The sequence below is a fragment of the Leucoraja erinacea genome, chromosome 14 (assembly GCF_028641065.1).
Source record: "Leucoraja erinacea ecotype New England chromosome 14, Leri_hhj_1, whole genome shotgun sequence".
NCBI classification, from domain to species: domain Eukaryota; kingdom Metazoa; phylum Chordata; class Chondrichthyes; order Rajiformes; family Rajidae; genus Leucoraja; species Leucoraja erinaceus.
In genome coordinates this window covers 28,543,080-28,561,174 of record NC_073390.1, presented here as the reverse complement: position 1 = coordinate 28,561,174, position 18,095 = coordinate 28,543,080, and the positions used below count along the sequence as shown (strand labels likewise).

Below are 18,095 nucleotides of genomic sequence, written 5' to 3'. Positions count from 1 at the left end.
GGTGAGTATCTTTGCCAACTATTCCACCTCCAGTTTAAATTCCATTTGGAATATTTTGGAGGACCAAGAAACCAAGAAGAAACCAAGATGGACCTTATTCTGCAACGTACAAGAACAAGAGACACATGGCATTCAGCACAGGACTGGAGCAAAAATGTAATACATTCCTCAGATTTCTGACATAATTCCTGGAAGATTTATCTACTATCCCTGGAACTTCTCATAAAATACCCGAGCGAAAGATGGCAACCATAGCTGCATTCTCTCTTAAACCAGAACATCCCACCTGCAACGTGAACCTAATACTGAATGCTACTCCGAAGCTTTACTGAGATTTACAAAGGTTCATCAGGACTTCTTGCAGCCCAAGAGGAAACCTAGAATTTTAATGTAATGCGCAATGGATGATCTTAATTTAAATGTTGTATGCTGCTAAGTAATAGATTAATTTGTCATTGTAATTTAAGTTTATAATTTATAGCAGAACAGTCGCAAGTCACAAGTGTACATTTCCTACCTGCAACTGCACAATTCACCAAATACGGGCTATTGCAAATCCTCTTCAGCTTCTCCACTTATGTAAAAAAGGAACAAAGCCATCAACTGCAGAGGTAGCTTTCAGACACAGCTGTGCAGGATGGCAGTGGATCAAAAACACATTTTCACCATTTTCAAGTGCATTTCATGCCATCCATGAAGACAGCATGAACAAACAGCATAAGTGAAACGGGTTGACACAGACCTGAGATTTTAAATGGCCTAAAATAAATGGCCAAATGTAATTCAATGTCAGTACTGGTAAGGGGATACTGTTTTACTTAAAAAGTAGAAGTGAATGCAATCATTTCTGCAGCAAGCACTTAGAAATTTAATTTAGTTTAGAGATAGCGCGGATACAGGCCCTCCCCGCCCACTAACACTATCCTAGGGACATTTCTAGGGACAATTTTTACATTTTATACCAAGCCAATTAACACTAGGGACAATTTTACATTTTATACCAAGCCAATTAACTTACAAACCTGTACACCTTTGAAATGTGGGAGGAAACTGAAGATCTTGGTGAAAACACATGCAAGTCACCGTAAGAACACACAAACTCCGTACAGGCAAGCACCCGAAGTCAGGATCGAACCAGGGTCTCTGACGCTGGAAGGCAGCAACTCTACCGCCATGCCACCGTGCTGCCCTATGTATTGGAGCAGCAGCCTAGACTTATAAGCGTGATTTTCTGGAGTTGGATTTGAAGTTACGAGTACCACCAACTGAGCCATAACTGCTAATATGATCATAGACTGACTATCGTACCATTACGGCAAATATCATGCGACAAGGCAGTGAAAGTTTGAGCTATATTTTCATCGGATTTTAAAGAATAAAGGAATATCAGGTTATAGATTCAAGTAGCAGCACAAATTAAAATATGAAAAAGCAAACAAATCAAAAGAATTCCAGGCACTGTAGAGAGGGAGAGAGAGAGGATTTAAAAGTAGAGAAGTATTGTTAATCTTGTATGGAAGCCCATTTGGACCAGACTCTCTCTGTATCATAAAAAGATCATCGGGAAACATAAAGAAAGGGCAAAACTGTCAGGGCGATTTAACATCTTGGTCGTGGTTACACTTCAGGAAAGATCAAACAGGAAAGACAAAACCTAAGAGAATGACCTCAAAAGATTTTAAACTGTGAATGTTCTAATAAGGTAGAATTAGAAAAAATGCTGGCAAGGTGGCAAGAAAGAGAGCTTGAATATGTTAGTCATTAATAAATCTAATCGAAAATTGATCTCAGATCACAAAAAGGGAAAGCTTGCATTTATTATTGTTCCCTATATTCAATAAGGTTCTATCAAAATGCAGTTGCAACGTCGGACCAAAGCAGCCATTTGAGAGAAGCTTCCCTGCACATAAAGCAATGTAAATGACAAGATAAACTCTTTGCGATATTGATTGAGAGTTAAACAATGGTCAGGACATTGGTAATAGCTCCCCTACTACCAAAGCATGTCATGTTCCCTCCGGTTGTACTGCAATAAAGACCATGATTTATAACCTCTATGTGCGGGTCTGATCATTCAACACTCACCCGAAGGGCATTAACTCCAATACTGCAGCAATTGCTCATTGTTACACGGAGCATCAGCTTTGACTCGTGTTCATCGCTGGAATAGGACTTAAACCCCAAAGTCCTGACTCACAGGTAAAGATGTCTACAACTGAAGCACAACTGTCCTATCAAGTGGTAAGTTCATAGGCTTGGTTATCATATTGTTAAGTGGTATGTAAATCGGCAGTCGAACAAAGGTTAAATGCGGGGAGGAGGAATGCAGAACACATATTTACATGCATAAGCTAGTTGGACTGAAAATACGGATTCTGTGCTGTAGGCAATGTAAATTATTGTGGTTGATCTAAAGGTGTGGGATCCCCTGCATTGTCTGACAGAAGATGGGGAAGGATCCTCAGTCACACAATAGGCCACCATCTTCAGCACACAAAACACAAAAGAAGTCAAGCAAATCGAGGAATAGCACCTTACAATTCATTTCATAAGACTCTAATGAGGTTTTTTAGACTGCTCCTACAAAGTGACTACATGTGACCCTTGTGTTACAGCTGTTCAGGTTACAGAAATGTGCTCTTACAGAAATCAATAGTTAATACCCAATGATGCAGGAGGCATCTGTTCGGACAATCCATGAGAGCTGGCAACTCCTAGAAACCTTTAATTTGCACACATTAAACTTTTATCACTAATATTGAATATGGTTATCAAAGATGATAGACTTTCAATTGTTTTCAGGAAGAACAGGCAGAAGCTGATACCATAAAGAGGAAATCTTCTTTGTTGCTTAGGTTGTTCACATAAGTGTTCTTGCTTAATCTTGTAATTTTGTTTGGCAGTCGAAACTGTGTCAAGAGTCAAGTCAAGTGTGTTTTATTGTAGGAAATTGCTCAAAAACAGCTAAACTGCCAATGTATTACCAGATGGTCAGGCTGTACTTCTGATAAGGTTGCATAGACAGGAGCAGTCAGTAGCAACTTTAAGGGCTGTAAGATTTAAAGTGAAATTCACAGGAAATACCGAAGAGCCTAGTACAGGCACATATGTGTGGAAGTACTGGATCAACACATAACATCAGGCGATGAGAATCAGGAAGGGTTTCAGCTGTTACGATAGGAACTTTTAGATGAGAGCTGAAGGGGTGCAAAGGGGAGAAGCAGCTAATATTCCCTGTGGCAGTTCTCCAGAGATCAATCTTAAATATTGGACAGATATCAGCCCTCTGCACATCGTGCCAGTGTGTACCTCGGCTGAGTAGTTTCAAATCTGAGCCCAACATAGACATTTGTATCTCAATAATGGCCTTTCTCCTCTACACTGTGGTCCATCCGCCACTGTCTTGGGTGATTTAACTATCTAACCTTAGTTTGAGCAATCAAAACTGGAACATGCTGGGTGTTATAAAACATATTTACCTGCAACACAATCGGGGGATAGTTCAATCCTGCTCTGAAATGTTTCTATTCAAATGCATTAACTTGTAAACATTTCCGCAACCATTTAACAAGCTCATTTTCAGTGCAGTTAGTACTGTTCTGTATGAAAATACAGCAGATCGTTAACACAAAAGATCCTCAAAGTAGGAAATGAGATGGATTACCATTTAGTCTCGTTAATATTAGCGAAGGGAGGAATGCCATCCATTCCTCTCAGACTTCAAACTCTTCAAATTGTGCCCTTGAACCCATTATACCTGCTTGAATAATCTCAACCTCCATTTAACATCACCTTTAACATACTTTCTAGCATTATGTTACTGCGTTCATCTGGTTGATAAAAGGGGAATTTCTGTTCAGTCACTGTTTCCAGTACAAAGTGTTGAAAGCTGCTGCTTAACAGCCCTGCATTGTGAACTAAACAAAAAGCCGGACCCAGATTTAAATCCCAATCTCTGCTGAGTAAACAACTGTAATGCTGCAAATGGCTGCTTTGTCTCCAAATGTGAGGGGTGGGGAAATTAGGCCAGAAATACACAAATACCAAAAGCAGTTCATACTAGAAACGTTGTGTGTGCAGAGGTCATTCGAGGGCAGGATAAGGCTCTTTGGCCCATGGTCACATTAGTTGCTGCCACTTAATACTTGGGTTCAAATGAACAATGGTCTGTTGGCAAGTTACCAGAGAGAGAAAGAACAAGAATAAACAGAATAAATGTACATAACTTTGGTAAACCACACAGTAGTCATCTCTGCGCTGATGATGCGTACCTTTATGGAAGTTTTGGAACCAAGTAATTTGCACAGGTAATTCAGCTATTGAAATTCCAGAAATAATTTACTCAGCTTCACTTCCATACCTGGCCAGGATCAGACTTTCCAAACTTGCGAAGCCTGAAACACAAGGACAGAAATTGTACTTTAATAAAGAATAAGGTAACACTGCTTTTGAAATATTCCCATACTGAAATCCAGGTACAATATTTACTAGATCTGCATAGAATCATAAGCAACAATTTCCAATGCTACCAGCAGTCACTGTTCTGTGTAAAAGAGGGCAGGAACTTGTTTCATACTTTGCCTACCCATATAGAAAACACACAATACTATAACTAGTTTACAACTTTTGCCCCACCAAATAGTGACTGAAGAACACATTGCAAGTTGCATAACATTAGGGTCAAGAACTGTTTGTGTAAAAACATCACTGATAATAGAAGTAGCAAAAACAATCAGAGACAATTGGTGAACCACAACATGAATGTTATCGCCTTCAAAGGCCTGTCCCACTTACTCGCAAATTACTCGCACTTGGCTCGCAAATTACGCGACCTCGTGGTCGCCTGAGGCGTACGGGCACCGTATGGCTGCGTGGGGCCGGTCCCACTTAGAAGCGTGGAGGGGTATGGAGTTGTGCGGGGCCAGTCCCGACATCACGCGGGGCTCTGAAATTCTTGCAGTGAACGAAATCTTTGCGCGCCAACGGCCTGTCGCGTAACTGACAGCCAAAGAGGGACAGGCCCAAGACCCTGGCGCGACGCAACAACTCACCTTCAACTGCAGCAGAAGCAGGCAAGCGATCGCCGAACTCGGCCTGGGGCTCACGGCCGTTGCGGTCCGGATCCGCCCCCACGTCTACTCCCAGAGCGGGGCCAAGAAAATTGAAGATAGACACAAAATGCAGGAGTAACTCAGAGGGTCCAGAAGCATTTCTGGAGAGAAGCAATGAGTGACGTTTCGGGTCAAGACCCTTCTTTTCAGACTGAAGAAGAGTCTCGACACGAAACATCACCCATTGCTTCTCTCCAGAGATGCTGCCTGTCCCGCTGAGTTACTCCAGCTTTGTGTCCATCTTCAAATGACGTCACGCGCTCCAGACGGCTGTACGTATGCATGTAATCTCGCCCGACCTTCGCTCGACCGTCTCTTCTCAACGCGACCACGAGGTCGCGTAATTTGCATGCCAAGGACACGTAAGTGGGACAGGCCCTTCAGAGTTTCCAATACACAAAATGCCGAGTAACTCAGTGGGACAGGCCGCATCTCTGGAGAGAAAGAATGGGTGACGTTTCGGGTCAAGACTCTTCTTCAGACAGTAGGATAGATGAGTTTGCTGTCAGTGATAGGCCAGACGGTTGCAATATCTTGTCAGAAAGATCTATAGAAAACCAGTTATAAAAAAAGGAATGTTTGTTCCCTTTCTCAAATTGCATTTGTTTCAAGACAAATTGACATTTTCACTGACTGAACACTTCAATTAAATGTGCCCTGGTGAAGCAAATGGCATCCACCATGACTACTACATGCTTGACATCTAAATAAATTTCTAAACAAGCCCTTAGTGCCTCTATCTAGATTACCAGATGACAGATGCCCTAATAATTTCAGATCCTTCTCAAAGAACCACTTCAAAGGTGACGGGAAAGCACAAGTCAGCAGCACAGAAATTTGTCACACAACATGGCTATATGATTGTTGCACTCCCCAAACATTTGCATTGGTCCATTGAGCATTTAAAATGTAGGGTTAACAGGAGACTTCATTCAGTGAGTGGAAAATCAGAATTTCCTATGCCTTGTTTACCTATTCAGTAATCGTATTTTTTTAATGATTTCATTATGCGAAAGGAATATTGGAAGGTGCATATTGTACAGTGAAAGTATGAGCATGAACATTGTTCCGTGATTCGATAAATTCCTAAGCACCAAATGGTCGGTACACAGTAATTTAAGTTCTCCATCTCAAAAGAACAACTGCTCAGACTGCAATTTGCCACAACATCTATTCCAAAGGAAAGGAGTAATTCTCTAATAATGCATTCAATGAAAGTCCTCCAGATCTTCAGGCTTCTGCATTTCGTCATGCCGATAGCATTGGAGGAATTAACAAGTTCCACACCGGAACATAGAAAATGGCAGCAAATGAAAGACCAAGACCATTCAAATTCAATTCTGCCATTCTAGCACTGATAAGATGAAATGGCAAAAAACTGGTTGACAACAAATACATCCCCAAATTCCATTGGAATGGTGAAACGGAAATCACCTGTTCCTCCAAAGATCACAGTGGCACAGTGCCACAGCAGTAGAGCTGCTGCATCACAGCACCAGAGATTCTGGTTCAATCATTACCTTAGGTGGTTTCTGTGTCGTTTGCACGTTCTCTCTGAGACCGCATAGATTTCCTCTGGGTGCACCAGTTTTCTCCCACTTTCCAAAGATGTGTGGACTTATAGGGGTTTATTGGCCACTGTAAATGGCCCAGAGTGTACAGGGAGAGGATGTGAAAGTGGGATAACATAGAACTAGTGTGAACAGGTGATCGATGGTCATGTTTAAGAAGGAACGGCAGATGCTGGAAAATCGAAGGTAGACAAAAATGCTGGAGAAACTCAGCGGGTGAGGCAGCATCAACGGAGCGAATGAAATAGACAAAATTTCGGCTCTAAACCCTTCTTCAGACTGATGTGAGGGTGGGGGGGGGGGGGGGGGGGAAGAAGAAAGAAGAGGTGGAGCCTGTGGGTTGAGGGAAAGCTGAGAAGGGGAGGAGAAAGTAAGTACTATCTGAAATTAAAGAAGTCAATGTTCATACCGCTGGGGTACAGACTGCCCAAGCGAAATATGAGCTGCTGCTCCTCCAATTTATGGTGGTCTTCACTCTGGCCATGGAGGAGGCACAGGACAGAAAGGTCCGATTCAGAATGGGAGGGGGAGTTGAAGTGCTGAGCCTCTGGGAGATCAGGTTGGTTATTGCGAACCTAGCGGAGACGTTCAGCGAAGTGATCGCCAAGCCTACGCTTGGTCTCACCGATGTAGAGCAGCTGACATCTAGAGCAGCGGATGCAATAGATGAGGTTGGAGGAGGTGCAGGTGAACCTCTGCCGCGCCTGGAAAGACTGCTTGGGTCCTTGAATGGAGTCAAGGGGGGAGGCATTTCTTGCAGTTGCAAGGGGAAGTGCCCGGAGAGGGGGTGGTTTGGGTGGGAAGGGACGAATTGACCAGGGAGTTACGGAGGGAGCAGTCTCTGCGGAAAGCAGACAGGAGGAGATGTGAAGATGTGGCAAGTGGTGGGATCACGCTGGAGGTGGCAAAAATGTCGGGGGATTATTTGTTGTATGTGATGGCTGGTAGGGTGGAAGGTGAGGACAGGGGGGACTCTGCCCTTGTTACCAGTGGAGGGATGGGGAGTGAGAGCAGAGTTATAGAAGAGACCCTGGTGAGAGCCTTATCTATAGTAGAAGAGGGGAACCCCCGTTCCCTGAGGAATGAGGACATCTCCGATGCCCTGGTGTGGAACACCTCATCCTGGGTGCAGATGCTGCATAGACGGAGGAATTGGGAGCAGGGGATGGAGTCCTTACAGGAAGCAGGGTGGGAAGAAGTGCAGTCCAGATAGCCATGGGAGTGGTTTTATAGTGGATGTCGGTCAGTAGTCTATCACCTGTGATGGAGATAGTGAGGTCAAGAAATGGTAGGGAAATGTCGGAAATGGTCCAGGTGTATTTGAGTGCCGAATGGAAGTTAGTGGTGAAATGGATGAAGTCAGCGAGTTTTGTGTGGGTGCAGTCAGCGATGTGGCAGAGGTAGAGTTCTAGGATAAGGCCACAGTACGCCTCGAACAAGGATCGTTCGAAGTCCCCTACAAAGAGGCAGGCATAGCTAGGGCCCATGCTCGTGCCCATAGTTACGCCTTGTATTTGAGGAAATGGGAGGAGTCAAACAAAAAGTTATTAAGGGTAAGGACTAGCTCTGCTAGGCGGAGGAGAGTGTTAGTAGACGGGGATTGGTTGGATGGTCATTGTGGACTTGGTGGGCCAAAGGGCTGGTTTCCATGCAGTATCTATTAATCAATTCAATTAAAAAGGTAAATGGACGAGGAAGGCCATTTTGCCCCTCAGCCAGGCTCCTTGCAAACATTTTACTTCTACATCATCATTTGCACTAACCAAAGCGTGCTAGACTTACCACAAGCAATTATTATATATATCCTGATTATTTTCAGAGAACCAATCTCACTTGCATTTGAATTAATCAATTCTCACTGCAGTGGCCATTTGGCCTGTTTTGCATGTCATTGAGGATGGCATGTGCCTTTAAATTTTAGACTGCCCGTTATATTGTGGGTGGGATTTATGACGTGTTTTGGGGAGTCTTTGGAGCTTAGATGCTTGCGCAGAAGTTTAATTTTTAGATTAGTTTGGAGAGCCGATGGGGAAGGTTGACCCTTCTACCATGCGGGGTCCACGGGAGATCTAAAGGAGATCATGCGGGATTATGCGGATCTTGCCAATGTTACGGAGACACGGGGAGTTTTCTAATGTCTAAAGTAATAAGCTGGAGTTCGAAGAAGATTGTAGTAACGAGTCGGAAGAAATTTGGATGTATCTTACTGTTTTCTATCAACAATAAAGCATTTATTCATCAAAAGACTGTGTTTTGAAGCTATATCTGTGCAGAAGCTCTGAAGGTCTCTGTGAGTGAGCTTGCATGCGTTTAGAAGACACCCCCTTCAACCATTCTCATCCAAATAGCGGCTAGGGTGCTAATTACCTGAAAGATATGAAAATCCACCGCTACACTCACTGCTTTCCCTTGCTCTCCAGGGACTGCGATCAAGATATTCATCATTTGTTCACTGAAATGCAGATTTGCAGATTTGCTTTAAATTTACTCCCATTACCTGTCTTCTGGCCACACTGTTTTGAACAGAGTCAATATCACCCATTAGAATCTGAAATACAGCATTCATACATCTTTCAGTGGAAAAGGTATTCAGTTTACATAACACCCCCCATGATCCAATTCCTCATTTGGTTTATTTCTTCTATATACTTTCAATCATTGCAATTTTCTTTGTCCTGTGGTGATCAAAGCAGTATGAAATATTCTAAGTGTAATTACACCAATGGTTCATAAACTCACATTCTCTGCTCAGTGATCAGCTCTCAATGCATCCCAGAATGTGATTTGCATTGCTACTTCTGAGCATCATCATCATAATAGATTCCATTTGTCAAACATTAACCAGAACAGCTGATCTTTTATTATTCAGGCATCTCTCCACACTTACTAACACCTGCATAGATTTCTCCTTATTCTTGGAAAGAGGCAGCGAAAGACTCTGAATAAGGGCATCCCATGATCTCTGATTGATTGCATTCTCTATTTAATCTATTCCCAACCGTCTGAACAAAGCATTCCATTTTGTTCTCCAATTTCATCCACCTGATATGGCTCCATGCATTCATTCATTTACTCGTCATTTGTCATTTCTGAACCTATTCACTGCCCATTAAAGCCTGACAGGCCACAGAACAATTAACTAATTGATGTATGCAGATTGGCTACATATTCAGCAGTTTGTCCTGTCTATTGGTCTAACTGAGCTAATTATGAAGTGCCCTGAAGTCAACAATCCATCCATCATCCAACCCGAGATGTAGATGGAGAGAATGAGAAAAAAGGACAATGTTGACAAGATGTAAAACACAGCAGCTGCTAGAAATCTGAGCTTGAAAATTGGTGGAAATATTCAGATGGATGAGCGATGAAAAGTGAGATAATATCATAGCTGGGTGACCTTGCATCAGAACTGGCCAGCTCTGACCTCTGATGTAAAGGAGCCTGGTGCAACCAGAATTGGTAACTTTCAGATTTTTTCACCTGAGATTTCTAGCATTTCAGTTCCGCAGAGGTTCTTTCACTCCATCCAACTCCCACCGCCCATTCCCCTTGACTATCCTCATTCAAGGGAACATAAGAATCAGGATGAGGCCGTTGAACCTGTTCTACCACCTTTCAAGATCATGGCTGATCTCTTACCCCCGTAGCATTTGGCTACAACACCCTCAAACCCCAGGAATCCCTTGATATCCAGAAATGGATACATCCATTAACAATTAACAAAGTAGGAACCCTCCAGGACAGAGAATTTTAAACCTTGGTGAAATGCCTTCTCTTAGTCATAAAATGCCTTCCCTTAGTTCTGTGGCACCTCGTTCCAAACTCCTCAGCTAGGGAAAAATATCAATTTAAACCCACCCCGTCAAGCACTAAGATTGACAATAGACAATTGATGCAGGAGTAGGCCCTTCGGCCCCTCGAGCCAGCACCGTCATTCAATGTGATCATGGCTGATCATCCACAATCAGTACCTGGTTCCTGCCTTCTCCCCATATCCCTTGACTCCTCTATCTTTAAGAGCTGTCTAGCTCTCTCTTGAAACAATTCAGAGAACCAGCCTCCACCACCCTCTGAGGCAGAGAATTCCACAGACGATGCAATACCTGATGAAGGCCAATGTGCATGAGAATATTTGGCATTCTGTCAAACTCTGGAGAACACAAGCCTACTCTGCTCATTTTCTACTCCTACAGCAAACCTGTCATCTCATGAGCAAGTATCATGAATCTTTGCTGAACTCCCTTCATGGCAAGCAAAGGAGTCCAAAATCTGAAATATTAAGTGGATTTCTGTTGCCACCAATGTGTATTTCAAACATTTTCTGCTTTTTATTTAAATGTCAAATCTCCAGCATCTGCAGTTGTTTTTTGCTTTTCAAAATATCCAGGCTGATGACAGACCTATTTTTCTATGTTTCTAGAGTTACTAGAACCTATCAGGAAAGATTGAATAGGCCTTAGTTACTAGAAAACAAGCTTGAAGGTGGCGTCCCAGGTAGGTCAAAAAGGCTTTTGGCACATTGGCCTTCATCAGTCAGAGTATTGAGTATAGAAGTTGGGAAGTCATGTTGCAATTGTACAAGACGTTGGCGAGGCCGCATTTAGAGTATTGTGTTCAGTTCCGGGCACCATGCTTTCGGAAAGATGTTGTCAAGCTGACAAGGGTACAGAGAAGATTTACAAGGATGTTGCCAAGACTAGAGGGTCTGAGCTGTAGGGAAAGGTTGAGTAGGCTGGGACTGCATACCTTGGAGCGCAGGAGGATGAGGGGTGATCCTATAGAGATGTATAAAATCATGAGAGGAATAGATAGGGCACAGTCTCGTGCCCAGATTAGGTGAATCGAGATCCAGACAACATAGGTTTAAGGTGAAGGGGAAAAGATTTAATAGGAATCTGAGGGGTAACCTTTTCACACAAATGGTGGTGGGTGTATGGAACTCGCTGCCAGAGTTGATAGTTGAGGCAGGGACTATCCCAACATTTAAGAAACAGACAGGTACATGGATAGGATAGGTTTGGAGGGATACAAACGTGGGCAGGTGGGACTAGTACAGCTGGGACATGTTGGCCGGTGTGGGTAAGTTGGGCCGAAGGGCCTGTTTCCACATTATGACTCAATGGCTATCCAATATATGGAAGTAATTTAAAGGCCAGTTGATTGCAGTGAGGAGGAGGAATAAGGAAGGCAAAGTCAGGGAACCTTGGATGACCAAAGAGGTTGTAAATTTAGTCAAGAGGAAATGGAAGCTTATGCAAGGTTTAGAAAGATGAAATCAGACAGGACTTTTGGGGGAAATACAACATGCAAGAAAGAATGTAAGTTCTGAGGAACAATTAGAATGGGCCACAGGAGGTATCAAATATCATTGCTGAATCAGATTAAATAAAAACGCAAGGCTTTTCATGCATACATTAAAAACAAGAAAATTACAAGGAAGAAGTAGGAGATTGTTAGAGTCAAAGAATGTTGAGCAGATTACAGCATTATTAGGAAAGAGTTGGGGAGCAGTTGGTAAATTGAGAGTGGTTGTTATTTGGCAAGTCCACATCTGACATGTGGGAGTCATTTAAAGGCCAGTTGATCAAAGTTCAGGACTGGCGTGTTCCAGTAAGGATCAAGGATACGATGGCAAACTAAGGGAACCTTGGATGAGTAAAGAGGTTGTAAATTTAGTCCAAAAAAAGTATATGCAAGGTTTAAAAATATGAAATCAGACAGGAACTTAGATGCATATAAAGCAAGCAGGAAAGAAGGCTAGGGGGCAAGTAGAAGGGCCAAAAGAGGCCATGAAATGGCTCTGGCGAGTCGGATGTTTTTTAATGCCTACATTGAAAACACGAGGGTAACCAGGGAAATGGTAGGACAACTCAAGCCTGAAGGAGGGAATATGTGCTTGGAGTCAGGGGATCTAGGCGAGGTATTGAACAAGTAATTTGAATCTGTATATACTAAGGAGGACAGCGAGATCAGTGTGGAGAACACAAGGGCTGATTGAAGTGAAGGAATTGGTGTTGGGACTCTTTAAGAGTATTAAGGTGGATAAATCCCTAGGATCTGATGGGATCTATCCTAGGTTATCAAGAGATTGCAGGAGCCTCAGGGAAGATCTTTGCATCTTCTTTAATCACAGGTGAGATCCTGGAGAAGTGGAAAATAGCAAATGCTGTTCCTTTGTTTAAAAGTAGAGAGAATTGTTTAAAAGAATTAGAGAGGATCCAGAGAATTATAGGGTGGTAAACATCAGTGGTAGTATTCTTCAGGATAGGAGTTACTCACATTTCAAACAGAATTATCTAATTAGGGACAGTCAGCATTGTTTTGTTCATGGCAGATCACATCTTGCCAACTTGATCGAGTTTTTTGAGGAGGTGACGAAGACGATTGGTGAGGGTAGGGCAATGGATAGTGTCTCAATGGACTTTAGTAAGGCATTTGATACAGTCCCTCATGGTAGGCTGATCCAGAAGATTAAGATTCACAGGATTCAGTCACATGGATTCAGAACTGACTTACTAATGGAAGACAGATGGTTGTGTATATCATTTCATTTTAATATATATAAATATTAAAATATAAATATATATATTTTATGTATGTGTGTGTGTGTGTATATATATTTTATGTGTGTGTGTGAAATAATATATTATAAAATGACTGATATAAATGTGGATTGGTTAATATGTTTGTAAATGGCACCAAGATTTGTGGAATTGTGGTGTGAAGAAGATTGACAATAACCAAAGTATACAGAGGAATCTAGATAATCTACAGAAATAGGCAGAGAAATGACAGATGGAGTGTAATCCAAACAAGTGTAAGGTGTTGCACTTTGGAGGTTGAATGCTAGAGGAATGTATACTGTTAATAGCAGTAATACCTTGAACAGCATTAATGTATTGAGGGATCTTGATGTCCAAGTCCATAGCTCGCTGAAAGCAAAAACACAAATAGATAGATAGGTTAAGAAGACATATGGTATGTTTGCCTTCATTGGTCTGGACATTGAGTATAGGTGTATGAGTATTTTGAGTATAATCATGGTGCAGCTGGTATAGTTCTGGTTGCTCTATTAAAGGCTGTGGAAGCTTTGGACAGGGTGTAGAAGAGGTTTACCAGCATTCTGCCTGTATTTCATGGCATGAGTGATAAGTAGAGGTACATAAAATTATGAGGTGCATAGATAGGGTAGACAATCAGAACCTTTTTCCTCAGGGTGAAAATGTAAAAGACCAGAGGGCAGAGCTTCAAGTGGTAAGAGGGGAAATTTAAAAGAGATGTGTGGTTGCCCAGAATGTGCTGCTGGGGTGGTGCCGCAGGCAGATATGATTTGCATTTAAGAGGTTTTTATAGGCACATGAATATGCAGAGAACAGGGGGATATGGATCATGTGAAGGCAGATCAGGTTAGTTTATCTTGGCATCACGTGCGACAGACATTGTGGGCCGAGGGGGTCCGATCCTGTGCTGTACTTTTCTATGATCTACGTTAACTGTTAATAACTGGCCAATTTCAACACCTGTGTTATGGTTGAAACAACTCAGGCTCTGTCAATTTGGGAAATCAATGTGACTGGCATTCTGGGGGGGCCTGCGTGGCTGCTGGGAAAAGGTTGTCCACATTTCCCCGCTTCTCCTCTGTAAATTCTACTTTCATTACGGAATTGGGGGCGGAGGAAGAGAATTCGGGAAAACATTTTGAACTCTGCAGTTCAAGTGTTCCCAACCTGGGGTAAATTTACCCCCAGGGGGTAAATTTGTTGATTTTGGATTTGTACATATTTTTTCTCATTGACTGACCCTGGATGGTTCTGGTATCTGTTCATCATTAGTTGTTCATAAATAAGTGAAATAACATTGTTATGTGCTATTAAAGTTGCCTGGGGTAAACGGGATGAAAAAGGTTGGGAGCCGAGTTGGTCCAAATCTCTCCAATGCAAGTTTAGTACCAAAAATCTGAGGCTGGGAATTCAATTTTGAAAGCAAGTTTTCAGCAGCACAAAATACATAATCTTGACTTTATGCAAAAGCTATGTGAAACATTAAAAAAAAATCAGCAGGTGCTGTAAGCCTGATACAAAAGTAGAACATGCTGGAAACACCCAGCAAGCCAAGCAGAGTCCATGGAGTGAAAAACAGTCAATGTTTCAGGTCGAAGCCCTTTCTTCAGAACTGATGTACAGCAATTAAACTATTTGTATTGTTCAACCTTGATGTTTTGTTTTACTTAATTGGACAGTCTTCTGTAGAAACAACAGTTTATGCATTGCATTAGAATACCACCTATAGAGCGGGGATAATATAATATATTGATTCCATAAGTCTAAGCATAAAGTCTAAGAATTCTGAATGTTGGGTCCTTGGGAAGACATTGTTTGTTTTGTGAGGGTGTGATAATGTTGGGAGGAATACAGGGCTGGGAGCTGGGGGGGGGGGGGGGGGGGGGTGGGGGATGGATGGGGGGGGGGGGATGGATGGATGGATGGGGGGATGGGAGGGGGGGGGGGTGGATGGATGGAGGGGGGGGTGGATGGATGGGGGGGGGGTGGATGGATGGGGGGGGGATGGAGGGGGGAGGGGATGGGTGGATGGTGGGGGGGGGGGGTGGATGGAGGGGATGGGGTGGATGGGGGGGGGTGGATGGATTGGGGGGGGGATGGATGGATGGGGGGGGGGGATGGATGGATTGGGGGGGGGGGGGGATGGATGGATGGATGGATGGATGGGGGGGGGGTGGATGGATGGATGGGGGGGATGGATGGGGGGGTGGATATGGGGGGGAGGATGGATGGATGGGGGGGGTGGATGGATGGGGGGGGGTCGATGGATGGGGGGGATGGATGGGGGGGGTGGATGGATGGATGGGGGGGGATGGATGGATGGATGGGGGGGGGGATGGGGGGGGGGGGTGGATGGGGGGGGGGATGGATGGGGGGGGGGTGGATGGATGGGGGGGGGGTGGGGGTGGATGGGGGGGGGGTGGGGGATGGATGGGGGGAAGGATGGATGGATGGGGGGGGGATGGATATGGGGGGGATGGATGGATGGGGGGGATGGATGGATGGATGGATGGGGGGGGTGGATGGATGGGGGGGGTGGATGGATGGGGGGGGGGGGTGGATGGATGGGGGGGGGGGGGTGGGATGGATGGATGGGGGGGGGTGGGTGGATGGATGGGGGGGGGGTTGGATGGATGGGGGGGGGGTGGATGGATGGGGGGGGTGGGTGGATGGATGGATGGGGGGGGTGGATGGATGGATGGGGGGGTGGATGGATGGATGGGGGGGAAGGATGGATGGATATGGGGGGTGGATGGATATGGGGGGGGGGGATGGATGGACGGGGGGGATGGATATGGGGGATGGATATGGGGGGTGGATATGGGGGGTGGATATGGGGGGGGATATGGGGGGGTGGATATGGGGGGGGGTGGATATGGGGAGTGCAGTGTCTGGGGCAGGAGGGGAGAATGGTGTTGGAAGGGGGTGAGTGCAGTGGGAGGAGAGTGTGGAGTGGTTGGGGCGGTGGGGAGAGAGTAGAGTGTTGGGGTTGGGAGTTCGAAGGAGCGTGGGATGTTTGGGTTGGGGGATGCTCTGATCTGTCGACGGGGTTCGTCAGGAGAGCGTCGCAACGGGACGCCCTGCAGGGACAGGCTGTTTCTTTTGTTGCAATGGCTGGGGAGCCGGCTTCCCGCCCGCCCGCATTGATGCAACTCCGGGACCGGCTCGTTGTTATCGAGCTGGCGGGCAATCCATAAATCCCCCCCCAACCCCCTCCCGTGACAGGGGGCAGGACTGGAGCCCGCATACCACGGGTCGCGGCGCGGCCGAGCAAGAGGTGAATGTCAAACCTGGTGAAGTGGCGAGTGCTCGGGACGCTCCGTCAGCCCCAGACAAGCAAGGGCGGCGGCGGCAGCAGCAGCAGCAACAACAGGAGCAGGAGGAGGAGGCCGGCTCTTTCCTGGCACACATTCCCCCGGTCATGTAGCCATGTCACGACAGCAATCCGAACCACACACGCGGCCCCAGGCCGCCGGCAGCGACGGAAATGAGAGGAGAGGAGGGAGGCGGCGGAGCGGCGGCGGCCAGTTAAAGGCAGCGGAGAGACTGGAAGAGCTGGAGGACCGGGTGGACCTCCGCAATCCCAGCGCGCATCGGGGCGCACTGACGTCATGCACCGGCGTGCGACCAGGACACGCTGGAGCTGTGGGATGTGAAGATCTTATTGCTATATATTAGATCTGATAGCTATATAAGACCTTTGGTGGGATGTGTGAGAAGGAACTGCAGACACAAAGAGCTGGAGTAACTCAGCGGGACAGGCAGCAGCGTCTCTGGAGAGAAGGAACGGGTGATGTTTCGGGTCGAGATTCTTCTTCAGCTGTGGGATCTGGAGTTGGTGCCGGCAGCTCGGAGGACCGGGGGGGAGAGGAAATATCCCTCCGGCCACAGCACTCGGAGGACCAGTGTATCCCGGCAGCCTCGGTGATTTCCGAGCTGGGAGGGAGGACCTGCGGAGGCTCCGGCATCTGGGCGGCCGCCATGATTTCCGAGGACATTAAGAGACCGTTTTCTTTCGGATTGGGATCATTGGTAACTTGAAGCCTGAGTGCTGGAGAATCTACATTGCCGCCAGTTGTTCCACATTATGAATTGGCTTTTGGACGGTTGAGCCAGTACAGCTGTCAGCAAAGATCAGAGAAGCTGTAGTATATTTGATTGTCAGGCTCCTGCAGTGTCCAACTAACAAGCATCCACATGTTGACTTCATCCACAGTAAACTGGCCCATCATGTTTTACCCCCCAAAACTGGAGCAGCTCAACGTGGCAGGCAGCATCACTGGAGAAAAGGAATAAATATCGCCGATTCCTTCTCTCCAGAGAAGCTACTTAACCCGCTGAGTTACTCCAACATTTTGTGTCTATCTTCAGTTTAAACCAGTTCCTTCCTACACATCATGTTTTACCGCAGAGTTTACCAAACATAAACCACGAATCTGAGGAAGGGATGGGACTGAATTTATTGAGAGCAGCGATGAGTGCAATAATAAATGCAATCGTATTAGGAGCTATCCAAAGACACATGGAGACGAGAGACAACAAATGCTGGAATCTTGAGCTAATTGCTGGAGGAAGAAGGTGCCAACTCAAAACATCTGTCATCTTCCTCCACAGATGCTGCCTGGTTCACTGAAATCCTCAAGCAGTTTTTTTTTTTTTGCTTAAGATAACATAAGAGTGGGTAACTGAATATTTGGTTAAAGACTAAGATTGGATTTACCAGCAGCTTCTTTCAGGCGAAAGAAGGACTATTAGTATTTCACGTCCCCCTCTACAAATACGGGCATTACCTTTTGACCTCAATTGGCTCCTTATCTCCTCTTGCAACCCATTCACTAATTAATTGCCTTGAT

The 18,095-nt window shown here is 45.1% G+C and overlaps 1 protein-coding gene across 4 annotated transcripts in view; it reads right to left on the bottom strand.

Annotated features, from left to right (window-relative positions):
• LOC129703477 (AMMECR1-like protein) overlaps window positions 1-17,033 on the bottom strand; it is a 58,828-nt gene extending 41,795 nt beyond the window's left edge. Inside the window, exons 1-3 of one of the 4 annotated variants that reach the window (XM_055645981.1) lie at window positions 16,533-17,033; window positions 13,563-13,614; window positions 4,272-4,394 (exon numbers count right to left, since the gene is read on the bottom strand). The gene's annotated coding sequence lies outside the window, so the exon portion shown is untranslated. The remainder of the gene's footprint in view (window positions 1-4,271; window positions 4,395-13,562; window positions 13,615-16,532) is intronic. The other 3 variants (XM_055645982.1, XM_055645978.1, XM_055645983.1) reach the window with 3 other exon arrangements.
• Window positions 17,034-18,095: the final 1,062 nt, after the last annotated feature.